Genomic DNA, 23467 nt, shown 5'->3' on the forward strand with positions numbered 1-23467 from the left:
ATGCTGTTGAGATCATTTCCTTACAGCATGGTGGCTGGGTTCCAAGAAGGAGCATCTCAAGAAAATAAGCCCCAGTGTACAAGTGGTCATCAATATCCGCTTGTTGCAAACTTGTGGATATCTGTCGGTCAAAGCAAGTCTTACAGCAAATTTGGAGCTAATAAAGGAGGGCACTGTAATGGAGTATAAATTACAGAAGCTGTGGCTCATTTGGAGCTACCAATGTGCCTGCCTACCAAAGTGGCAGATAATTTATGTGGTCAAGGTCAAAGGGGCAAGTTGCAAGAGCATGATATATTTGACACGTAATGCATTGCTACTTTAATTAATTAATTAGCTTCAGGATTCAATGCACAGCCATTGGTGGGTTGAAGGATTAGGGGACAGGTGAAATTTTCCAGAATATGATGAGCAGCAGGAATGTTTACATTGGCTTTGGCAGCCACTGTTTTCTTCATTTCAGATAGTGAGGTTATGATAGAGGCAGGCAGCTGTCAACTTTTCAACATTTAAATCTTTAACCATAAGACCAGAATCAAGCCAATATTTTTAATGTACAGGTAATGAAAATTGAATGCATGTGAATGCTATTTTGGGTGTGATTCACCAATACAAAGAGCAGGACTCCAGTATTAATCTCTTATTGGGATGAAAATTATTCTAGTTTTTACCTACGCTGAACTGCTGTAGACTGTAACTCAGAAGGAAAAAGAAAAATGAAAAAAAAAAAAAACAAAAATCAACAGTGCTGCCATTAAACTACAGGCTTCTTAACAGATATCACCTATCAGCCTGAACAAACAAATGCAAGCATGTATTGGTCATGAAGCTGTATCCTCTATAAGGTTGCTCTTAGCCTCTCTTAAGTCCTTGACACACACCTGTGTCACTGACAGCTAGTATGCAAATTGCCTCAAAGCTCCATTAGGATGATCTAGGCAAGGGAAGCCCATCTGTCAGTTCTGTGACACTTTCCCTCTTGGATTCTCATGTGGGAATATGTCCTTGAGACACCCAGATGGATGAATTTGTGCCAGTGTCTGGTACCACTAACCTTGGAGGAAGTTGTCACTTCTGCTTCTTTTATTGACGTTAATATTTGATCTCTACTTCCCTGTGCTCCCAAAGAATAAAATGTTAAGACCACCATTCAAATAGTTGGTAAAACTTTCATTATCAATAAAAGGTTACATTATTTTTTAAGCACAGAAGGCGGAACATGACGAGCCCACTGTTGGGGAAATTATGGTATTCACTGGGTGTTTTTCAATACTGTGTGTGTGGTCTGGTCTTCTCGGGAGAGAACGTACAGTTTTAAATTAGCTGGAGCTTGTCAGCTGTTGCTGATAGCTGCTGGAAAGTTTTGGAAAAGACCGTGGCATGGTGTTGTTTTAGCAGGCCTGCCTATTAAGGGCCTTTGTTGGAAATAGCTTCGTGATTCCTATCCCCTCCTTCTTTTTAAAAGAAGACAACACAACAGATGCATGCAAGTAATTGGGAATGGAAGTCCAACCTCTGTTTCTTTGACAGTTTTGAGAGTAGATTCAAGTCTCTTGCCCATCACAGGTTGAAACCCCCAAGGGGAAAGTTAGAAGTGGCAGCAACAGAATCTGAAGAGCAGCCATTCCTTGATAATGATATCTGTTCATCAAAAACAGATTTCTTTCATCCCTCTGGTCTACCAGAAAGATCTACTTCTATTTCTTTCAGATGAAAGTAAGGTGGCATAAAAGTAATGAATATCCCAATACACGTGAAAAGCAAACACTAAGGAACAGAAAATAGTTCATAGAAATGTGCAATAAATTATAATCTAGAACCAGAAGGATAAAGCATTTCTTCTTTTGAAAAGTTCTCAAGTCTGTGGCAAACAACGTATGTAGGTATATGAAAGGTTTTCGACAGGATGGAGCTGATGTTTATGATCCTTTTGACACTTGAAGGGTTTTCACCATTTTATCAGATAGACCCTGTTTTCTATTTTTCAGGAGAGGGTCCAAAAGACGTATTGTTGTCATTGACAGGACTTCCAGACTAGTTATTATTTGCTAATAGTGTTTTGTTAAAAGTCTGAGAAGAGCATCTTGCCAGAGAGTAAAACTTTTTATGCCCAACGGTATTTGGAAGAGCAAGATAATTATACCCTTGTCCACAGCAGATGCTCTGTTCTTCGCTTTGGCAGCTTCCCTGTTCAGTGTGCAAATAATTTTCTCTACTAGAGTTGGTGGCTATTTGCTACAAATATATTTCTTTTCCAGCAAAGAATGGATCTTTTCCATCACCATTCGCAAATAGCAACTGAATTGATTGGAATTTTTATTGTTTCAAAGACACAAATCTGATCTGAAGCAAAAAGAAATGCCTATGCGTGTTCCATAGCCATCAAAGAAAGTGATACTAAGAAACAAATTATTTACCGAAATAGTTGGGCGACTATTTGGTAGCAGTTATTCCATACCCTGATGAAAATCAAGATTAAAAAAATGTTAAGTCTCAAAGTTGATTGGCAAATAAAAATTGAAGCCAAATATATATAAACTTAGTTTATAATAGACAAGACCTTTATTTACATGTATTCGCAAAAATCTTAAAATCACTCTTCACTTCTGTATTTCTGTAGCATGCAAAATTTACTTTGTACATGTATAGGAGACCTGAAATATGAAGTTCACTTGCATTAGTTTTGATAGACATATATGACTGTCCTATGTTTGAAAAAAAGTAAGTGTGTTCTCCTTAGCTAGTGATGAGCAAATATATTTCCATAAGCCATCAGGCTTACTTCTTTTGGGGTAGCCCAGCTGCTGTGGCTGTGTCTGTAAGCAGCAGGCTAGCAGATATTTGGCAGAGAGCTACAGAAGAAGAAAAGAGGAGTTGTATTTTCCATAGCTCCCTTTTTCTGTTCTCAGTGCAGGATCTCATGAGTGGAAAGGCAAGTATAACCTCTCCTCAAGTTGCCATGTTTTCACAACCACATAATGCAACACACATTTATCTACTAAAACTAAGAATATAATTAGGGGTTCAATTTCTGGATTATCCCTGGATCTCTCAAGAATAATCATTGTTGACAAGATACTTACGGTAACATTCAACATCCAGCAAATTATTAAGTACCAAATGAAAGACTTGTCGTAAGTATATATGTAAGTGCTGAGGATCAGAGAGAGTGCCTCTTTGCACACCCTGTCCTCAACTCTCCAGCATGCCAGGGGTGGAAACAGCTACTGAAGGATGAAATATTACACAAAATATTTATCATCAGCAGAGGCATGAGGAAAATGTCCCCTAGAGCCTTGAGCAGGGAGGAGATAAATCTGCCTGTGATAAAGGTTTCTCAGAGGAGGTGAAATTTGAGTCAGAATAAATAGGTTTTGCTACTGGGAAACCAGGAGGAGGGCATACCATATAGTGCAACAGCATAGATCAGGACGCAGTAGATTCCTTTTTTGTGTGAAATGCCCTTATCAGAACATTCTCAAATCCCACTATTAGGTTAGATTGCAGGGAAGAGGCTCAGTGGCCTGTCTGAACACTGACATGATTTCTCTCCTCTTGTTGGAGAATGAGTTGCAGCCGAAAAATCAGGAGAAATCCAGCCGAGTCTTGGAAAGAGTACCAGTATGAAGTGTGTTCATATCCTAATAAAGATTTACAGACTCAAATGTTTCTAAGTAGCATTTTGTTTGTATGTAGTCACACTGGTGTCACCTGCGATATCAAAAGCGGTAGTGGGAATAGCAGTACAGTAGGACTCTAGGGAAATGCAGGGTTCATTGAGGTTAGTGGTAAGTTTTATTGAGATGGTACTTGGAAGGACTTCCAGATCATTTTTATCTTGGGTCCTCGGTGTCAGAGTTTCATCTCCGCTTCCTGATGAAGGCAATTGGGTGTGCAAGGCCCATTCTTGGGACTTAATCACTGCATAAAATGTCGCACCCCCGGTTATAAATAACTGAGGGGATCCTGTGTAAAGTTGGGCACTTCCTTCCCATTAGAATAATCAATGCGTGCATCAGGGACATGGTCCTTTTCCCTCCGTTCCCCTCATTTAACCTTTGCCCTCACAGGCGGCCATGCTGTCCTCTCTTCTGTAATTACACGCAGCTAGACCTATCAATACGTCCACACCTTTCCCCCTTCGGGAATGGACATCCATACACCCCATATGAAGAACCAACTTTGGGACATTCTTTTCTCTTTGTTGATAATGCTTTAAAGATTTTAAGGTGAGCTACTTTTGACTGGCAGCCTTGGTCCCTTCCTCATCATTGTTGAAACATCCCTGTACTCTTTGGGTTTATCCTGTGACTGGTCCCATCCGATAATGGGGTTTTTGCAAAAATGGACACAGACTGGACTGTAAGCAAGTGCAGAGGCACTACCTGGTTAAGCCAGGTTTACAAAATAGTAGGGAGAAATATATCGTTGCTATGAGATAGACCACAGTCAAAGGGCCACCCACTTTCCCCACTGTCGTGTGAACCGCTGACTCTGCTTCTTACTGCACTTTGCATTCTCTAGGTATTACCACCAAGGTCTGCTGCGGGAGCAAAAATGAGTTAGAACTGAAAACAAAGAAACATCATTCTTCCTCAAATAATCTAATTACTCAGAAATGCTTTTTGGCGAACCATAGCTTCTAGCATCTTCCATCTTCTTGCTATTTATCCATACTCTGGATTACCTCATTCATTAGTTCTGACAAGTGACTGTATTTGTACCATTGCCTGACAGATGTGTTACATGTTTCAGCCTTAAAATATTCGACTCTGAGTTCAGTGCTGCATACTTGGGAGATGATGTTAAATCAGCCTTGGCGACGCACTACTGTCATCATGCCAAATAACTCAGGGGAAAAATGATAAGGGTATAAAGAGATCAATAAGGCAAGGGAATCCGTGCTTTCAAAAGTAAGGCAAAATATGAGAAAGATGATCAGTCAAGCATCGGGGTGTAAATAAAGCAAGCATATGCCATGTTTGAGACACCCTTACGCTACAGAGAGCCATTATCCTGTGAGCAGTAAATTTCTCTTACGTTTGCCTAACTCCTCTAATATAGGTCATTCTAAAATACAGCCATAAAACTCACTGGCACATTGATCAGTCTGCATTGCTCTTCCTTCCCTCCTAATAGAATAAAATGAGGGGACGGCTGATGAATGCTGAGGAGGACAATTCCCAGGCCATTTAGATGTAAGCGGTCACACTGGAGCATTCTCCTGCTTAATGAAGATGTGTATAGCTGGCAACTTTGTAAATGTAAATTATGCAAATATATATCTACCCTTGGAGATGATATTCCTCAACGGGGCTCTCATAAGTGCCCAGTTGTGTTGGAATTTTTGGTGAAAAACAAGCAAGCTGTAGAAATTGGCAATTTGGAAATGGAATTCTTTATTGACTAATCGGTACTCAGATGTGCAGAGAGCAATAGTTTCTCTTTTCAGCAAAAAGCATCACATCATTTTAAATTTGCAAAAATAAAGTGATATGGTTTGCAAACACAAGACAGGAAAATTTGTGAACATTTGGAAAGACAAATATATATTTTTGTGTGCTAATGGTCAAGGAGACTTTGTGAAAATGATCTATAGCCCTTGGATGTCAGTCTAAGGAAATGATCTTTAGACTATGAAGAGCCTTTCAGGATTTTCCTTTTTTGTTGTTTTTGTTTTTGTTTTTAACATGGGGATGAAGTGTGAAGATTAATTTTTGTTTTAGGAAGATAAAGCTACGGCTTGCATGCAGGATAGATCAGAGTATTTGGAATATGGGAACAGGAAACACAATTTGGAGACTGCTACATTAGTCCATATGTGAAGTGAAGTGCTCCCAGACAAGAATAGAAACAGTGAAATGAATGGAAAAGACAGATGCGTGAGACACTGAGAAGGAAGCATAAGCAGGACTTGGTGCCTGAATGAGACAGAGCCATGAAAATAAAAAAACAGATGTATCCAGATGTTAAGTCACCAATACACAATTGATCTGTGAAAAATGACAGCTAACTTCAAGTTGAACATGCAAGGCATAACGTACGGGGAAATGTCCATGCCGAGACCTGGGGCAACACTTGATGGTGCTCGTCAGCTCAGTGAGGCATCGGGAAAAGTGTCCAGAAAAGGATACCGGGGTACGTGGACTACAAGTAGGCAGAAAGAATAGCAAGTGGAAAAGCATGGGTGCAGATGATCATAGAAGGTACTTGCTTTGAAAATGGGAGATCACCTGTTGGGATAGGGTAGAGGTGGGGGCGTGGCTGGAAAGGTGGGCTAAGGAGTCAAAGGCGGTAGGTTTGCCTGGAAGCCGATTAAATTTAAACTTTAGGGATCCTCCTTTCCTCCGGCCTTTCAGTGATTCTCTATCTAATTTTGTATCTTTATCTTGTAGTCTTCTGCTTAAAAATGGCCCGTGACCCACCATCCAAATTGTATAACTTTAACCCCCACAAAAGCCACGTTCCTCCATTGCCTAACAATGTGTTCACATGGTGAAACAGGTTTGGGAATTTTGAGAGAGAAAGCTATTTTAGTCACAGCTGGTTAAGACCCTTGTCCTTTTCCACTTTGGCTTCCCCATTTGCACTTTCCCTTTTGTCAGCTGGTGGTGGAAGATGCATGTAGTCTGGATCTAATGAGATACATGTTTGTATTGTCACTAGCTGTTTTGTGGTAAGAATGGTTTCCACGAAAGCTCAGGCTGCCCGCTGTACTGATGACCCGGGCATTGTGGCAGGAACATGCTGTCACAAGGTCCTATGGTGATAGGCGTGTGGCCTCTCGTGCCCAACACTGGAAGTATATGGGAAGTAGGAGAAAAAAGATTTACAAGATCTAAAGCACAAGACAAGTCTATGCAAAATTCTTCCTGATTTTTAGTCCCCAAATTCCTATCTTAACAATTTAGCAACCAGTACCATTAATGAGTTGGAAAACTGAAAAGTGTCCTAAGTTATCAGTAAAAAAGTACATTTCTATCAAGCACTAGAGGGCACACAGAATTTTTCATTCTCTCTACAGAAAATATAATGAAACTGCTGCCATATGATGAGGCAATCAAAGAGTATGGAGGCAAAAATAAAGAGGGAAAGTTTTTTTGAAGTGTGTTGGGAAGTTAATATTGTTATTTTCAGCATCTTTTTGATATTTGTGTTATCAGCTTTTAAAATTGGTGACTTCTTGACACTTCTCTTTTCATTCTAATTTTTTTTTAACGTTTATTTATTTTTGAGACAGAGAGAGACAGAGCATGAATGGGGGAGGGTCAGAGAGAGGGAGACACAGAATCCGAAACAGGCTCCAGGCTCTGAGCTGTCAGCACAGAGCCCGACGCGGGGCTCGAACTCATGGACCGTGAGATCATGACCTGAGCCGAAGTCGGCCGCTTAACCGTCTGAGCCACCCAGGCGCCCCTCTTTTCATTCTAAATAAATATTCACTTTTATAGCTATTTTATATTCATATATTTTATTCTTTTTTTAATGAAGTCCTCAAATTGTGTAAGTTTTGCAAAACCTTGCAAAACCTGGATCTGTCCCTATGCTGGAGGGCAGATGTTAATTTTTATGAAGTCCATGATCGTAACCTCTGGCCTCGCATGGCCTCATGCAGATCATGTTGGACTTAAGCCTCAGATGCAGTCTGAATGTTTGTGTCCCATGAGAAACTCGTGTGGTGAAATCCTAATGCACAAGGTGATAGTACTGAGGGGGTGTTGTGTTGGGAGATGCTCAGATCTTGAGAGTGGAACCCTTCTGAAAGAGATCAGTACTTTTATAAAAGAGACCAACCACATAGAGCCTCCTGGTCCCTTTCGTTATGTAAGGATACAATGAGAAATCTGGGGACTGGAAGAGTACTCTCACCTGACCATGCTGGCACCCTGATCTTGGACTTGCAGCCTCCATAACTGTGCAATAATATAAAATTCTCTTGTTATAAGCCACCCGGTCTGTAGTGTACTTTGTTCTAGGAGTCCCAACAGACTAAGAAAGCATCTGTTACTGTCAACTTTCGTGGTGTTCAGACTTTTTATCTTCAATCATTTAGCTCTATGATATTCTAATTCTCCAGTTATTGTAACTAGGGAATATCTTTGTGGCTTATATATTAGTGGACTGTCTTAGTATTCTCTCATCAAGAATCCTTCTTAGACCTGAAACCAATGTACCATTGTATATCAATCAAATGTTAATTAAAAATAAAAAAAACGAAAAGAATGTTCAATTTTCTGCATAGCATAGAATTTGAGAAATATGTTGAAGTAGAACTTCAAGACTGGTTCAGATCCGAGATCTGTGGCTCAAGTCCAAACACAGTAGACTATATACCAAAGTCAGGAAGATGTCAATATGTAACATTCCATTTGGAAAATTTCAGGAATTATAACTAGTTTCATTGAGAAAAATATTTTCAGAAGTACACAAAAGATCTAGAATTACTGCTTGTGGAGAGGAATTGACTGTCAGATATCAATATTTCATCGCCAGCAAAACAAATGTTTAATAATTATTTTTATTCAGTTTTATAAAGGGACATATAAGATGTGTTCTAGTTCACAGGAAGAACCCTCACTGAAATTTAAGTTTATATAATGAACACACTTGGATTGTCAGTGAAAATTTCCTAATTTTCCCAATTTCTCCATGTCTTCAATAACTAATAATCAGTAAGATTAGGTAGGGATACAATATGGGGATATTGATTGGTCACAAGAACTGCTGTATCAGCTACAGACATAATCTTTATTTTTTATTTGATTCATAAACAAGTCTTATCTTTATTTGACCTGCCGGAGAGTAATAAGGAGCTGAAAGCAAATGGAACTCATTGACTCATGCCATTTTCAGCCTTCTAATCAAGTGAAAACAAGTGCCAAACATGTGTTGTTGTTGTTTTGTCATTATCTCTGTCTTCACACAAGATCGAAGGTTGTGTCCACAATAGAAACATTGACCAAGATTAGAGATGTGTCTGTCTGTCTCAGATTACCAACATATGATGCTAACTGGCCTTGCCAAAAGCCTTGATACTGATTTAAACTAATGACTAGTGGAGTGCAAATAAATAAAAGGAAAGTGCCTTTGCACATAACTTAGCCAGCCTCAGAGTGCATAGACAGTCAACATTGTAGAATATTATAATCCTCTAAACAGTGCTTCTGGGCAGGTGTGGGTGTGTTAGGGGTGGGATCTCATGTTTCTTTATGCTCACACTGGGAGCTACTGGATATTAAGGAGTTCTGCCACTGTGGTGTAGCCTACATTTTGGGAATCTTGACCTTCCTCTGTTGAAATCAGAACATAACACCAATGGACGTCTGTTTTCACTGGATAAATAATATCCCCACTCCAAAAAATGAGTTTACTGGTAAAGCATAAGTCACAATGCTGGTACGAAAAGTTCCATGTTATCAGTCCCTTTTCTCATTTTTATCTCTATTAGTACTGATTTCTGAAAACCACAAGAAAAAGCAATCAAATTAATTCCATTTATTAGCTTGGAAAACTCTGGGTGCAAAATTTGAGCATTCCACAACTCTATTTATTCTGATACTTAATCACTCTGAGTAATAAAATATGTTTGGTTTTTTTTACCTATTATGAAGAACATAGCTTACAGTAAAAGAAAGTGACATTCTCATAAGAATTAGCTTTGGACCCAGGTACTCTTTTCTCTTATACTTAAATTTTTTTTAATGTTTATTTTTGAGAGAGAGAGCATGAGCAATTGGGGAGGGGAAGAGAGAGAGAGAGGGAGACCCAGAATTCGAAGCAGACTCCAGGCTCTGAACTGTCAGCACAGAGCCCAAAGCGGGTTCGAACTCATGAACCATATCATGACCTGAGCCAAAGACGGGCGCCTAGCCAACTGAACTACCCAGGTGCCCCTTTCATACTTAATAGACGTAAATATAGACCACATTTTTGTGCATACCAAGTTTCTGTATCTTTGCTTTCTATCTTTCAATTATTTGTGCTGAGAACTTTATGCTACTCTCATCTGCCTCATTATTCCTCTAATTTTGTTTCTTAAGGAGTTTATGGAGTAATTGTCACTGGATATTTTCTTTGAAAACATTTCTCATATAATATTTCATTTTATATGTTACGGTTGAATTTACACGATGAATTCTAAGTTCTGTTTTACACATGTTGGGGTATGGATTATATTTGTATTAGTTATCAAAAATTAGAAGTTTTTGGTCTTTCTTTGGTATAATATAACTTTAATTATATCCTTCCTTTAAGTCAAAATTTTGGATGGAAATTTATTATTATTATCATCATCATCATCATCATCATCATCTTAAATTTATTCTCAAGTTAGCTAACATACAGTATAGTCTTGGCTTCAGGAGTAGATTCCAGTGATTCATCACTTACATACAATATCCGGTGCTCATCCCAACAAGTGCCCTCCTTAATGCCTATCATCTGTTTTCCCCACTCCCCAACATGATCAACCCTCAGTTTGTTCTCTGTACTTAAGAGTCTCTTATGGTTTGCCTCCCTCGCTGTTTTTATCGTATTTATCTTACCCTTCCCCTATGATCGTCTGTTAAGTTTCTCAAATTCCACATTTGAGTGAAATCATTATATGTGCCTCTCTCTGACTGACTTATTTCACTTAGCATAATACCCTCCAGTTCCACTGGATGGAAATTCTTAAAGCCAGCAGCTTTAGGAAGTCTATGTATAGAAAAAAAATTGTTTTTTCTCCATTTCCAAATCTATAAGGAGCTGTAATTCTAGGCTTTTGCTACATTGTGCATGTTTTATAAACTTGAACAATTTGTTTCCCCATTATCAGCTGAAATTTTGGGTTCTATTTGATGTTTGTTTTAAGTAGAGTGATGGCATATTTATTTTTAAATCATATACATATATATGACATTTATATGTTAATAAAACTTTTGATATGATGATTTCACGGAGACAGCTTTTATCATTACTAGTTAATGCTATGCTTTTTGCTTTGATGAGGATGCATAGTTTAGTTTCTTACATGTTTCTGTTGTGATTCTAGTAAAGATATGATCAAATCCATGTTGTTAATGTTCTGCCCTCAAAGAGTTTAAAGTAGACGCGGAGTGTTTGTACCTCAAGGAATGACGACATAAAGATACTTCCTTTTTAAGAAGTTCTTTATTGGCTAATGAATGAAAAGGTTCTCTTTGAGTCCTATTTTTCCTTCCAGAAGTTCTTCTGTTTCCTTTACTTTTCTTCCATTAGATCATGGAGATTTCCTAAAGCAGTCCACACATTCTGCCCACATACTCCCTCCCACATGGTGTTTGTTCTCTGGTCCTAGCAGCTGCGACAGAGACATCAGGAAATTTGTTTTCTGTTTTCCCAGGGCATTCTTAGCTTCTTTACTACTCAGGCAAAGAAACTCTTTCCTTTGTTTATGTCTTCTGGGATGTTGGGAGCATTAAATAATATTTCAACTAAGGTCACATCCATTTTGTGATGCAGTAGGGTGCTTGAGGTGGCTGGTGTGAGAGACGCTCACTAAATTCTCAGAAATGTTGTGAGCTGGTTGTTGAACTGTTAGTAGGTTAAAATCAGCCCCTGTAGGAGTAGTCACGTGACAAAGTTCAGCAAAGTTATACATCAGAGCTTTGGATTTTGTTTTTTCCTCAGAGAACTGGAATATCAGCACTAATTCCAAGAGAGTTTTCTGTTTTGATCCCCCACCCCAGCCAATTTGCTCTACTGAATAGAACAAACTCTTGAGTCTTCTCTTGAGGAAGCAGAGGAATGGTCTCTCCTAGAAAACTCTTTTAGTGGTTATACTTTAGAAAAGGCTTTCCTGTCTGTTTGCTAGAGTATACATAACATTTTCCAGACCGAAACAAAACAAAATAATTTTCTGGAATATTGGAGATGTGTAGTAAATACCTTGGAATATATACATGTATGACTATCCCATTTTTATTCTATAGACTATTTGTTTCAGTTACCCTAGGGCACATATCATACAACTTATTAGAAATTAGGGAGGCAATTAAACTTAAATAAATGGTTTAAGTAATTGTTTACCTACGAAATATCCTTGCAGGGCAACAATTTTTAAAAACCTAATTATTTTTAGAGTTAGAAGCTATGAAATTAGTATAGTTTATTTTCTGTATGTAAAAGTCAATTCAGTTAAGCACATGGACATTTAGTAGTCAGCGTGTTATTTCACTGATATAAGCTGGTTCCACTGGCAATCACATATGTCTTATTTTAATAAGTACTTTCACAATCTGTAGTTATTTTCCTAGAATTTGTTTATGCTAAGAATGACTTCCCTTGTGAAAGTTTCTGTGTGTCTTAAGAAGTTCTTCTATTAGTCTTCTCATCAGTTTATCTGAAGGCAATCAGTATCAGTAGCTCAAATAGTACTACCTGAGCCTAATATCTCATGGAAGAATGGCATTTCTTGATTTTTCAACCCAGAGAGTTGCAGTTTGACAAGCATCGATGGACTTTTTACTTTGGAGTGCAAGATTTTACACTAGGCCAACCAGAGTTTGCTAGGTCATTCAGTAGACCAACCAAAATTTCGTCTTCTTCTTCAAAAAAGCATTATTGTTCATGATAACAATGGCTATTGTAAAATGCTTTAGAATTGATATAATTATACTTGTAAGCGCCCTTAGAGAGCTTATTGTGTGCCTGGCTTTATTCTCAGTGCTTTATACATAAGCATTCATTTGAAATGTCTAACAGTCTTCTGAGGTAGTTATTATCCCTAGTTTCACAGATGAGGAGACTGAGGCAGAAGTGTTTAGGGAACTTGGCCAAGGCCATATGGAGAAAAAAGTAGTAAAGCAGGATTTGACCCTGGGTGGGATGGCTTCAGAATGTATGCTCTTAGTCACTATGCAGTAATAATACTCCCTTCTTCTTCTTGGGCCTTTGGAGAGTGTAGTAATCACGGGCAGATGCCCTCTATTTGGCGGTCTCTGAACTTTCAGTCACTTATTTAAAAAGAATAAGAGTAATTTGGAGAAGGAAAAGCAGTACTGTATTCTTATGGATGCTTCATTTCCTTGATTACAGAAACTATCACTAGGCAAAATGAATCTCCAGTAATCACAAAACAAAGAGGATGCACTAGAAATTGGATATGTCTATATAATTTTTTAACATTCTCTAAGGTACGTGGCAGACTGACTTAAAATATACCGGAAAAGGGAGTCTCCATATAGGTTACAAATAGAAGTCTGAATGTATAAACATCTCATGTGTTTCTGATTTCTGATTTGAAAATTATAATAAATTAGTTAACAATATAAAATGCCTAATATTCATTTATTATAGGATCACTTTGGGTGAACTTGAGCATTAATTTATTCTCATAGTTATCATCTCATAGCCCCAAACACAATAAATGTTGAAATTATATTCCCAGAAAATTATCTGTGCAAGTGCTCCTTCCAGTTTTTATAATGAAGCAATTATTTTGCTTGTATTAATTGCTGTTGCATTTTTGATCTGTGTCCCAACATTGTCTTCTCGAGGAAATTATTGTGTTTTATAGTCCAAATTTCTTAGATTTAGGACTTTTGAGGCATAGGTTCTGTTTACACTTAATTTTGCTACATCAATAAAATATGAATGCATTGGCTAATAAAACAACATAACTATTTTATGTCATGGAATATAGGTTATTGTTTATGAATTTGCTGAATTGCCTCTGTAGTTCGCTGTAAGAAAGCATTCTCCTTCCCCCCCTCCCCCGGTTCAGTTTAGAGAGAAATAAGATTGGTAGCATAGCATACTATGTGGTTAGTAAGGGTGCTATTCTCTTAGGATATGTAGGTAAAGTAGATGATGTGTTAAAAATGCAGAACTTCCTCCCAAGCACGAAGCTTGAATCCCAAAGACAGAGACATTGATTCTCTAACAGCAATTTATCTCTGTTGCTTCTCTTCCTTGAGATTAAGAAATTTTATAATACAGATGAAACTTTGGTTTTGATTAAAAACAAATGAACCACATCTTGTTCTTCCCACACATTATATTTTACTTTCTGGGAATATCTTTTAATAATTTCTACTTTTGGTCAAGGAAGGTATCAGTTGATAGATTTTATATGCCAAAATCAAGACCCACTCCTGAAGGAGAAAAAACTTAAATATGTTCTCTACTGAAACGAGATTAATCGCACTTAAAAAAAACAAAAAAACAAAAAAACTCTGAATAGCAGCACAGAAACCATGACCATTATTTTGCTCAGCACATTTAGGTACTGTAGATATACAGTATAGTCTGGGGAGATGATGCGTGGTAACTGTAAGAATGAGCTACATCAGGTCTGTGCAATTGAACTTTATGCGATGATGTTCTGTCTTCCTGTCCAATATAGTAGCTAGTAGCCACATGTCTTTTTTTTTATTTTTTAATGTTTATTTATGTATTTTGAGAACAAGAGAGTGTGTAAGCATGGGGAGGGGGAGAGAGAGAGGAAAGAGAGAATCCCAGGCAGGTTCCACGCTGATGTTGGGCTCATCTCATGAGAGGTGAGATCCTGACCTCAGCTGAAATCAAGAGTTGGACGCCTAACCAACCGAGCCACCCAGGTGCCCCAGTAGCTATGTGTTTTTGAACACTTAAAACATGATTAGTATTACTGAGGAACTGAAGTTTTAAAATTTTAATTAATTCACATCAATTATATTTAAATTTAAATAGTTATGTGGGACAGGTGGCTACCATATTGGATTGCACATATTTAGAGTTAAATCTGGAATTAACCGGAGTAAAGACTGCCTTACTTCAGGCCCTGAATTTGTCACGGAGTAGCTGAACAACCTTTAAAGGTCATTGAAACTCTGTATTCTCATCTTCAATATGGGGGTAGCCATATACATACCTCCAAAAGTATAAATCAATTAATATAAAGTTCTTAGAACAATGCCTCATGTATATTATATATTCATTATACATCAGTCATTGCTATTCTTGTTAAATATTTTATAACCTTCTGTGGATATTTAATTATATAGAAACGAAGAAGAGGGGTAAATGAAATAGGTCTAAAATAATAGGAAATGCTACAAAATGGGGTAGAACTTCAGGTGACTCTCGATGAATATGTGAGATTTAGATACATAGAAAATAGTCATAAATGACCATATGTTCTAAGTTTCTTTGGACGGTCTCAATTGATTCCTTGTGTCCTGATATAATTATCAACATCTCCCTATTTTGCTCTCCAAAGTACCCCAGTTTATAAGATACATTTTAGAGTCACCGTAGAAGAAGGTATAAGAATGCAGACTAGGGATTCTAAGTGAAGGGAGGAAGACAAAATAAGGCATAGATTCAGATAGGAGCATGGTGTGGCAAGGAATGTGGGTGAGCCCTGGGAAATCGAGGAAAACAGGGTGAGATAGAGACTGGAGGGATATTTTGGAAGTAGTAGGAAAGCCTCAATAAAGGAATAAGGGTTTACTGCACTTGTTCTTTATCCTATTATTGAGTTGCTCTTAAGTCAACATGGATTTACTTTCTGAAAAAGTGAATTCTGATTTAATTGGACAGAATCATTTACTGTATCAAAAGAGCCTTAATGCCATTTGATGTTCCGGATGGCCTTCCATTATTGATAGCAATTATTGCTACACATGGTTTGAAACAAAATGCTTCATTTCTATCACCCATTAGCTACTAGTAACCAACCCGGTCATTTGATTGGTTTATATGGAAAGTGGTCAAGTGGAATGAGTGGAAATGGTTCATTATATCTGTTTTCATTGAAGAAGAAAATTTTGAGAGTGTTCATTTAGTCACAATAAAGTTCGAGGTCCACCTATCTTGCAGTGGTGCCCCTTAAGTTGTATGAATTGTGCTTCTCTGTTTTGGATAGCATACATGATACAGCTAGGACAACTAATTGTTGGCGATATTACTGATCGTAGTTTTAGGGAAACATTCTTGGATTATGAAGCATAGAATATTGCAAAAACTAAGAAAATAGTCAAAATAGAGATTATGGGGAAAAACCAGATGAAAAAATTAAGTAAATATGTAAGGCACAAGAATGTGACCCGAGTGTAATTGTTGGACTGTAAGATCTCCTCTTTATCTCTGATTGCATTAGGAATTGAGTTGCTGACCATTGACTATCCTAGAGATCTCCACAAGCAGTTATGACCTGTTCTGGATTTCCAGTCTTGTCCTGGTGATTCTAGCTCATTACAAAAGGAAGTGTTTGAGTTGATCTCGGAGACATTCCTGGGACAAACAGAACAGAGTCCCCATCTAGGGTTTACAGTCACTTTGATATTTCTGGGGAATTCTAACCATTACTATTTGTGGTATAGATGCCATTGTAATCTCCACCTTGGGTACCAATCATGGCTTATTTTATTTATTTATTTATTTTGCCTGAGGAATCAATCCTTATTAATACTGGAATCATGAGCTGTTTGGGATTATTTTCTAAGTGTAGACTTGAACTTTTACATGAATGGTGTAAGTAGCCCAAATTTTGAGCTATATTTTGAGCTAAATTTTGAGTATATTTTAATTTTGTTTATTTTTCCTTAAAGAGATCATGAGTTGGCCAAATTAAAAGATGGATAGGAGCAAAGACCAGATGTCACTGGCATTTGGAGAACTGAGCAATCTTTATAAAAGGCCAGTGGCATCATTTATAGCAGCCACTCTCCTCTAGCTTGTAAATTTGTTAATGAAATTGGTTTATAGGTGCTTGTAATGAACAATAACTAGTTTACTTGTGTTTGCAAGTACCATGAATTTTAAAATGTCATTTAATATTTAAACCTCTGAATGGAATGAAATGACTTTAGATTAATCCTATTTGTAAATAGCACAGAGCGATGTGTGATTATGCAATCTGCTGAGGTTTTTAAAAACTAATATTTACAGCAAAAGTGAATCTCATCCTAACAGAATTTTAATAATACCTCAGTAGTGATTTGGAAATACCTTGAAACTAATTAGCCTTTCAATCCACAATGATTGTTTCATCAGTGCTTAGTTATTACTTTTTGGTTCTTGATGAAAATGACAAACCATAGTTCTGGTGATATAGTTTCATCTCAAGAATAGTGGCTCCCATGCTTAGAAAATCAATGATTGACTCTGGCAGCACCCCTTAAAGGTAAACTACTCCAAGTAGGATTGAGAGAGTAGTGTTTCTTTTAAGGATCTGCCTCATGATGGTGCTGATGAAAATGATAAGATCAACAAGTATTTATCGAGTATTGACTCTGTGTCAGGCACGATGCTAAATATTTTATGTGTAATTTATATATTAAAGCCTCACAACAGTCTTAGGTGAGATCATCGAAATTCCTGTTTTACCCGTGACTAGAGGTTTAAGTGCCTAGTTAGGGGTAGAGCAGGATTCTCAGAGGGCAATGTGGAGCTCTTAAACACCGCACCCCCACTGTTGACAGTGGCTATTACCAAAAACTGTTAACAGAGAATATGCAAATGATTGCCTTTTGTGAGGAGTCTTGTCCTTTATTGCTCATTTCCATGTCTGATCCGTGGGTAGGAAAAGAGAAGTGGGGCAGGTTTTCACCAAACTCTGTTATGAAAGGTGGAATTGGAACCATTGTTTTCTATAATTGTATTCTAGACCAATGGAGGGGCAGTTGTCCAGCATAAAACCACAAAGCGTCAATATATGTGGTTCATGAAACCATGGCTAAAATTGCATGTCTTGCCTTATATATTAATTTAGCTGCATTGATTATTGCTTGCATAGACAATACGCACATCCTCATTTAAGGCTATGATAGGCACTCCAGTGACTGCTGCAATTCTTGCCGTGTCTACTTGCTCGTATTGTGTTCCCACTAGAGGCGAGGTGTGCAGAAGCAAGGTTATGTAGAAATTATACTGTCTGGGAGAGGAATTCAATAGCCTGCAGCAGTGTTAATCCACCGAGCAATGGATTGCATGTGTACGTGCAGGCTAAATAATGTATGATTTAAGACAGGAATGTGGTTTGTATTCATTTTTGGATAGTAAAAGACTTGGCATGTCGATCCCATGGGAGACTTTATCCGGGGCTTTACCCTTGAGTGGATAAAAGAGTACAAATTCTGTTGCACTGGAGATGAATAAAAACAAATTGGGGAGACCATCAGCAGAACAGACTGCTGTGTGAGGGAGTCCAAGGCTACTCCAAAAAACCACCAGACCAACTGCTTCAGGATCCTGCCAGCAACCAGATGCCGGGAATAGAATTGACTGCAGTTTGGCATCAAGGCCCTGTGATTCCCAGCCAACGGGAATTGCATGCAAAAAATATTTTAAATTCTCTTTGTAAAAGAGTTATGTTTTCAATAAGAGGAAGAAGCGTGTTTCAGACCTCGTCTGCTGCAAATGAAATGCGGCGTACCAATGTCTTAGTGACGGAGGGCAGAGGCATGCAGAGATGAGTACCGTATATACTTGGGGATAAGAAGTTGAACTTGGGTCAGTAGATGTGGTTTTTCAATGCAGTAGGTTGTAGGCCATTGAGTTATTATTATTATTCCATTTCCGGGTCCTGTGCTGGTATTCGTTTTTCAAGGAGAGGGGTTGGATCTGTTTAAGGCAGTGATTGCCAACCAGGCACACTTTTACCCTCAGAGGACATTTGACAATACCTGGAAACATTTTGGGTAGCCACACCCTTGGGGGAGGGTAGTACACCTGCCATCTAGTAGCAAAGGACAGGGGTGCTGTTCAATATCCTACAATGCACAATATAGCCCCACGACAAGGAATTACCTCATTCAAAATGTCAGTAGTGACCCTGGCTTAAGATGGTCTGGCTGGTGTGTGTATATTACATCCCTGCCTTCAGACATGTTCAGCTAATATGTTTCATACCGTATAAAAGATGATTTTTAATGATTTACTTTACCCTCTTGAAATGTGAACAGCATTTATTGAACGTATCAAACACTTCCTGTTAAAATAAAACTGGGGGAAAAAAAGAGGAAACAAATAAAACTACAACTCATATCCCTCTCCAGTTTACCTCCAAAATATGTAGGGGTCAAAAGCACAACCAACCTCCATCCAAACCTATATACACAAATCACACATTTTAGAAGAATGTAGGAGGACCCGGTTGATTCACTTTTCAAACTTGAAAAATGAGGCATATTAACAAAGCACACTAAATGAATCAGCTGTTGTAGGATGATTTGCAAGCCGGTTCATTTTCCTGTTATCAAATAACATCCCCTGAATCTTGACCAAGGAACCCATTTGTTTGATGTTATTTGAAAAACTCATCACCTTGCTTGCTTCTGATGGTCACTTCCCCTTTGACATTAAATTTTAAGATGGACTTCATTTAAATTCTGATAGAGGAAAGGCCTTATTAACCTCCATTTTGACTAGATGCTGTTTACCATCCTTGTTCGATTTCTCCCCCGTATACTTGGATGCAGGAGAGCTTTTGTTCGTGCCTTCTTCCAAAGCTGATGGCAAAAAAGCCATTTGTGTTGGTGCCCATGTCATTAATAGGTGAAGTTCTGTTGTGCTGGTGGGGGCTGCATGGCCCCTGGAGTCCAACTTTCTAGGGTCAAAGTGGGGCTCCCACTGTGTGACCTTGAGAAGGTCATCTGTCCATTTTGCACTTTGGTTTTCTCATTTATGTTTGAGAAGAATATTCTTTGCCTCATTGGGTGGTTATATACAATGCCTATTAGGAAGCACGCAACAAATGTTACCTATAATTATTAGAATCGTTATCTTCTAAAATGGATGTCAAGTCATTTGGTTTAGTTGCCCAAAGAAAACACTGGGTACTGATCCACTGATGTAGTGGCCCCAACATGTGGTTTAGAGATTTTCAACCCCCATCCCATGATACTTAACAGACCCTCCCAGCAGACCATGGTCCCAACAGACCATGAATAAACACCTGAGGAAAATCTGTGTATTTGCCAAGCATGTGCAGGTTCAAGAGAAATCCTATCTCCCTCCTCCATCAGAGTGCCATCTGAAGGTCCTCTTCTGAAAATCTGCCGTTTTCACTGGTTCTAACCAAGCTGACACTGCAGATTCATAGCAGCTCCCTGCCCTGCTACGGCACCGTGTAAGTGTTCAGTAACCCTGGACTGTAAGTCCTCACCGCTCCTAAATAGGATTTATAAAGTATGACTTTGAGCAATATAGCAAAGTCCATTTTATCTGAGGGAAAATAAATTCTTTTTTTACTAACATTTAAACATTTCTTCCTGGGTGCCTCAAAATGATTTAAAAGCTAATCAATGATAAAGTCCCAAATCCATTTGAAGACAAAGAATCGAGGACGGAATCAGAGCCACTTTTAATTAGGAAAGTGGTTGCTGTGACCCATTCACCTCTAAAGATTATTGCTCCTTTTTTTTTTTTTTTTTTTTTGTAAAGATGCTGTAGTGTGGTCATTTGTCTCTGGTACCAGGGCACACAACATTGCTTTTGCTTTTCACAAATTAATTCATTTAGGCCTGTGCATTTGTCAGACGTTACGGGAGACTTCTGCCAATGTTTTGTTGATTAAAAGATGTGTGTTTGCAAAGTGGGAGGAGAGGAGGGAATTTATAATTCTTAAAACCAAAGGATGATTTACAGCGCAAACCACTACCTGAATCATTCAGTATATCATCAGCAGATAAATGAAATATTAAGGAGTAGTGAGAATGTAGGCATTCCGTCTTAAAATCTCTGGATTGATTGGTTCAATAACACTGAGAAAGTCTACCTCTTTCAGCAGAACTTCTAAAACAATTTTTTTTAATGTTTATTTATTTTTGAGAAGAGAGAGACAGAGCATGAACAGGGGAGGGTCAGAGAGGGAGACACAGAATCTGAAGCAGGTTCCAGCTCCGAGCTGTCAGCACAGAGCCCGACGCAGGGCTCGAACTCACGGAGGGTGAGATCATGACCTGAGCTGAAGGTGGATGCTTAACTGACAGAGCCACCCAGGTGCGCCTCAGCAGAACTTCTAGAATTCACAAACAAGAATATGACACAGATAACCCCTTTTGATTGTGTATTTTTTTTCAAAGGGCTTTTGAAATACATCATTTCTCCACAACAGGCTGGTGTTTGGATCTCTATTTGTAAATTACATACCTCATTTCCATGCATACAAGTAGCCTATAGTCGTCCCAGCTTTGATTTGCTTTTGACTGTTTCATTTTTTTTTCCTAGTAAATACATTGGGCACTTTGGAGGGCACATTTATTGTTTTAAGCACCATGCAATTTACTAAATGATATTCTGGCTATGAAGGGTGGGTGCGGGGGGTGGATAATTAAGTAAACACATATTGACCATCCTATAGATGAAAATTTCTAATTTGATCATTCAGGGACTCAGTCTGAGCTGGTCCATCAGATCTATGATACATAAAGCTGAAGATATGATTTTATTTTGGCTCCCTGATAGTTTTAAAAGCTATGCAATGGGGGAAAACTGCTTTTAACAAAGCCTCATTTTAAAAGAAGCCTGAGTACAGAATGGAATTCAAAGAATTTGGAGAGAGGGGAGGTGAAAGTGGTAACAAACAGCTTTTAAAAAGCCCTGCGAAATTTAAGAAAATAAAGCACATGCGGGAAGTGAAAGATAAATCTCATCTGTCCCATTGGGAGGTACAGGGACCAGGGCATTACTTTAGCAGGGATGTGTTAAAACCTACTAAGTGCAGGGCGTGTAAAGAGATAGAGCTTAAGTGTTATGGGGTGTCCACAGAGCGAAATGGATTTCTTAGGTCAAGGCGGACTAGTTTTTCATGCCAGCCAAGAAACTTCATGCAGCTTCATGCAGATATTAAATTCCAAAAGGCAATGGATGTATGTCATTTTTTTCAAACATTGGGAACAGAAAGTATTCTCCTGTGTAGTTTGTTGTAAAATCCCACATTAAAAATGTTGGTAGCAGATTAAGTAATACCTAATGTTTACTTGAAATGTTTGTTTCAAAGAAGGAGGCTCTGGGTTCTGTCCCACCTCCCCATTCCTTAAAGGAACTGCCCAGGATACTCTAGACCAGTGTGCCTTTGCATTTGACCATCTGACTTATATTTCCTCCACTTTCCTCCCTAAGAGGAAAGCATGAGCCAGATGGTAGATATGGTGGATCCACAAGGTGGACCAGATCCCGGCCTAGGAGGCAGTGAGAATTCAGAGAAAAGGATGCTTCTAGAAACTTGTCCAAAAATTTGGTAGCTGACTGTATTTCGAGATTTAGAATTAAAGAACAAGTGAAGCTGACCCCAAGACTTCTAGCATGGGGGCTAGATGGATGTCAGCAACACCAGAGAGAAATGGGGTCATTGTGCTGGGTGTCTGGGGTGGGGACTTGGGAGGTGAGAGGGCAGAGATAATGAGTTTCATTTGACATGTTGTAGCTAAGAGGCATTGTCTTGTAGCCACTTGGAAATATGGACTGGGGCAAATCTGATCATTCTGAAAATTATAAGACCGAGTATTATAGCAAGAAACAAGGCTGGTGCTGCTAAAACTTGGCCTTTTATCACTGTGGGCTAAGTGCTGTGTTCATTCGATTTGTACTGTATATGTTGTAGACTAAGTATTTCTTAAGCATCTACTTGCCATCTGTTAAATACACACCTTCACCCCTGATAGAACAGCTAATGTGTCTTCAGGTTAAAACTCAGCCCAAAATCTCCCCACTGGAATCTTAATAGGTGTTACCTTTAGGTAACATTCTAGGTTACGACTGAGAATATCTGGGATAGTTATATAGCCTAACGTTACTGGCAAGACAGATGTGAGCTACAAATGTTATTATTGTTACTCTTGCATTTTTGTTTTTGCTAACATTTATTTTGCACTTTCTAATTTCCAGGAACCATTTTGTTTACATTAGCTCATTGAATTTATATAGAGACCCTGTGACATACTACTGAGAGTAGTATTTTTATCCTCCTCATATTAATGAGAATGTTGAGTCTTAGAGAGGCGAAGGCACCATCTAAAGGTCACACAGCCAGTAAGAGACACAGCGGGAATGCAGACTCAGTCCGTGTAATTTAAGAACTTGTGAAGATAGGCCCATTTGACAAAGAAATGAAGTATATAATGAGCATCGTGTCTACTAATTCTAGCACGTATATTCACATTGTATATTCTCAGTTGCTAGGGATCATTTTATCATTTTATTTTGTTAGAAAACAGTTTGACACGTTAGAGCAGTGATTTTCTACCGGGGGAGAGCAGTGGTTCTTTCCCCGGGGACACTTGGCAGTGTGTGGAGAAATTTTGGTGGTCACAACTAGGGGATGGCTGCTACTAGAATCTGGTGGGTAAAGGACAAGGTTACTGCTACCATCCTACAATGAGCAATGTAGGACGTACAGTGTAATGAACAAAAGGCCCCACAGCAGAGAATTATCCCAAGTTGTCAGTAGTTCCTGGATTGAGACCCTCGACTAGAGTAACCTAAAGGGGATCTTGACTGCATCGAGAGAATGGCGGCTCAG

General features: G+C 38.5%; 1 protein-coding gene across 15 annotated transcripts in view; it reads left to right on the top strand.

Moving 5' to 3' along the window:
* The window catches only part of RBMS3 (RNA binding motif single stranded interacting protein 3), a 1080848-nt gene that overhangs the window by 480935 nt on the left and 576446 nt on the right, over window positions 1-23467 (top strand). The gene's annotated exons all lie outside the window — the stretch shown is intronic.

The sequence above is a fragment of the Prionailurus bengalensis genome, chromosome C2 (assembly GCF_016509475.1).
Source record: "Prionailurus bengalensis isolate Pbe53 chromosome C2, Fcat_Pben_1.1_paternal_pri, whole genome shotgun sequence".
In the NCBI taxonomy this organism is placed as follows: Eukaryota; Metazoa; Chordata; class Mammalia; order Carnivora; family Felidae; genus Prionailurus; species Prionailurus bengalensis.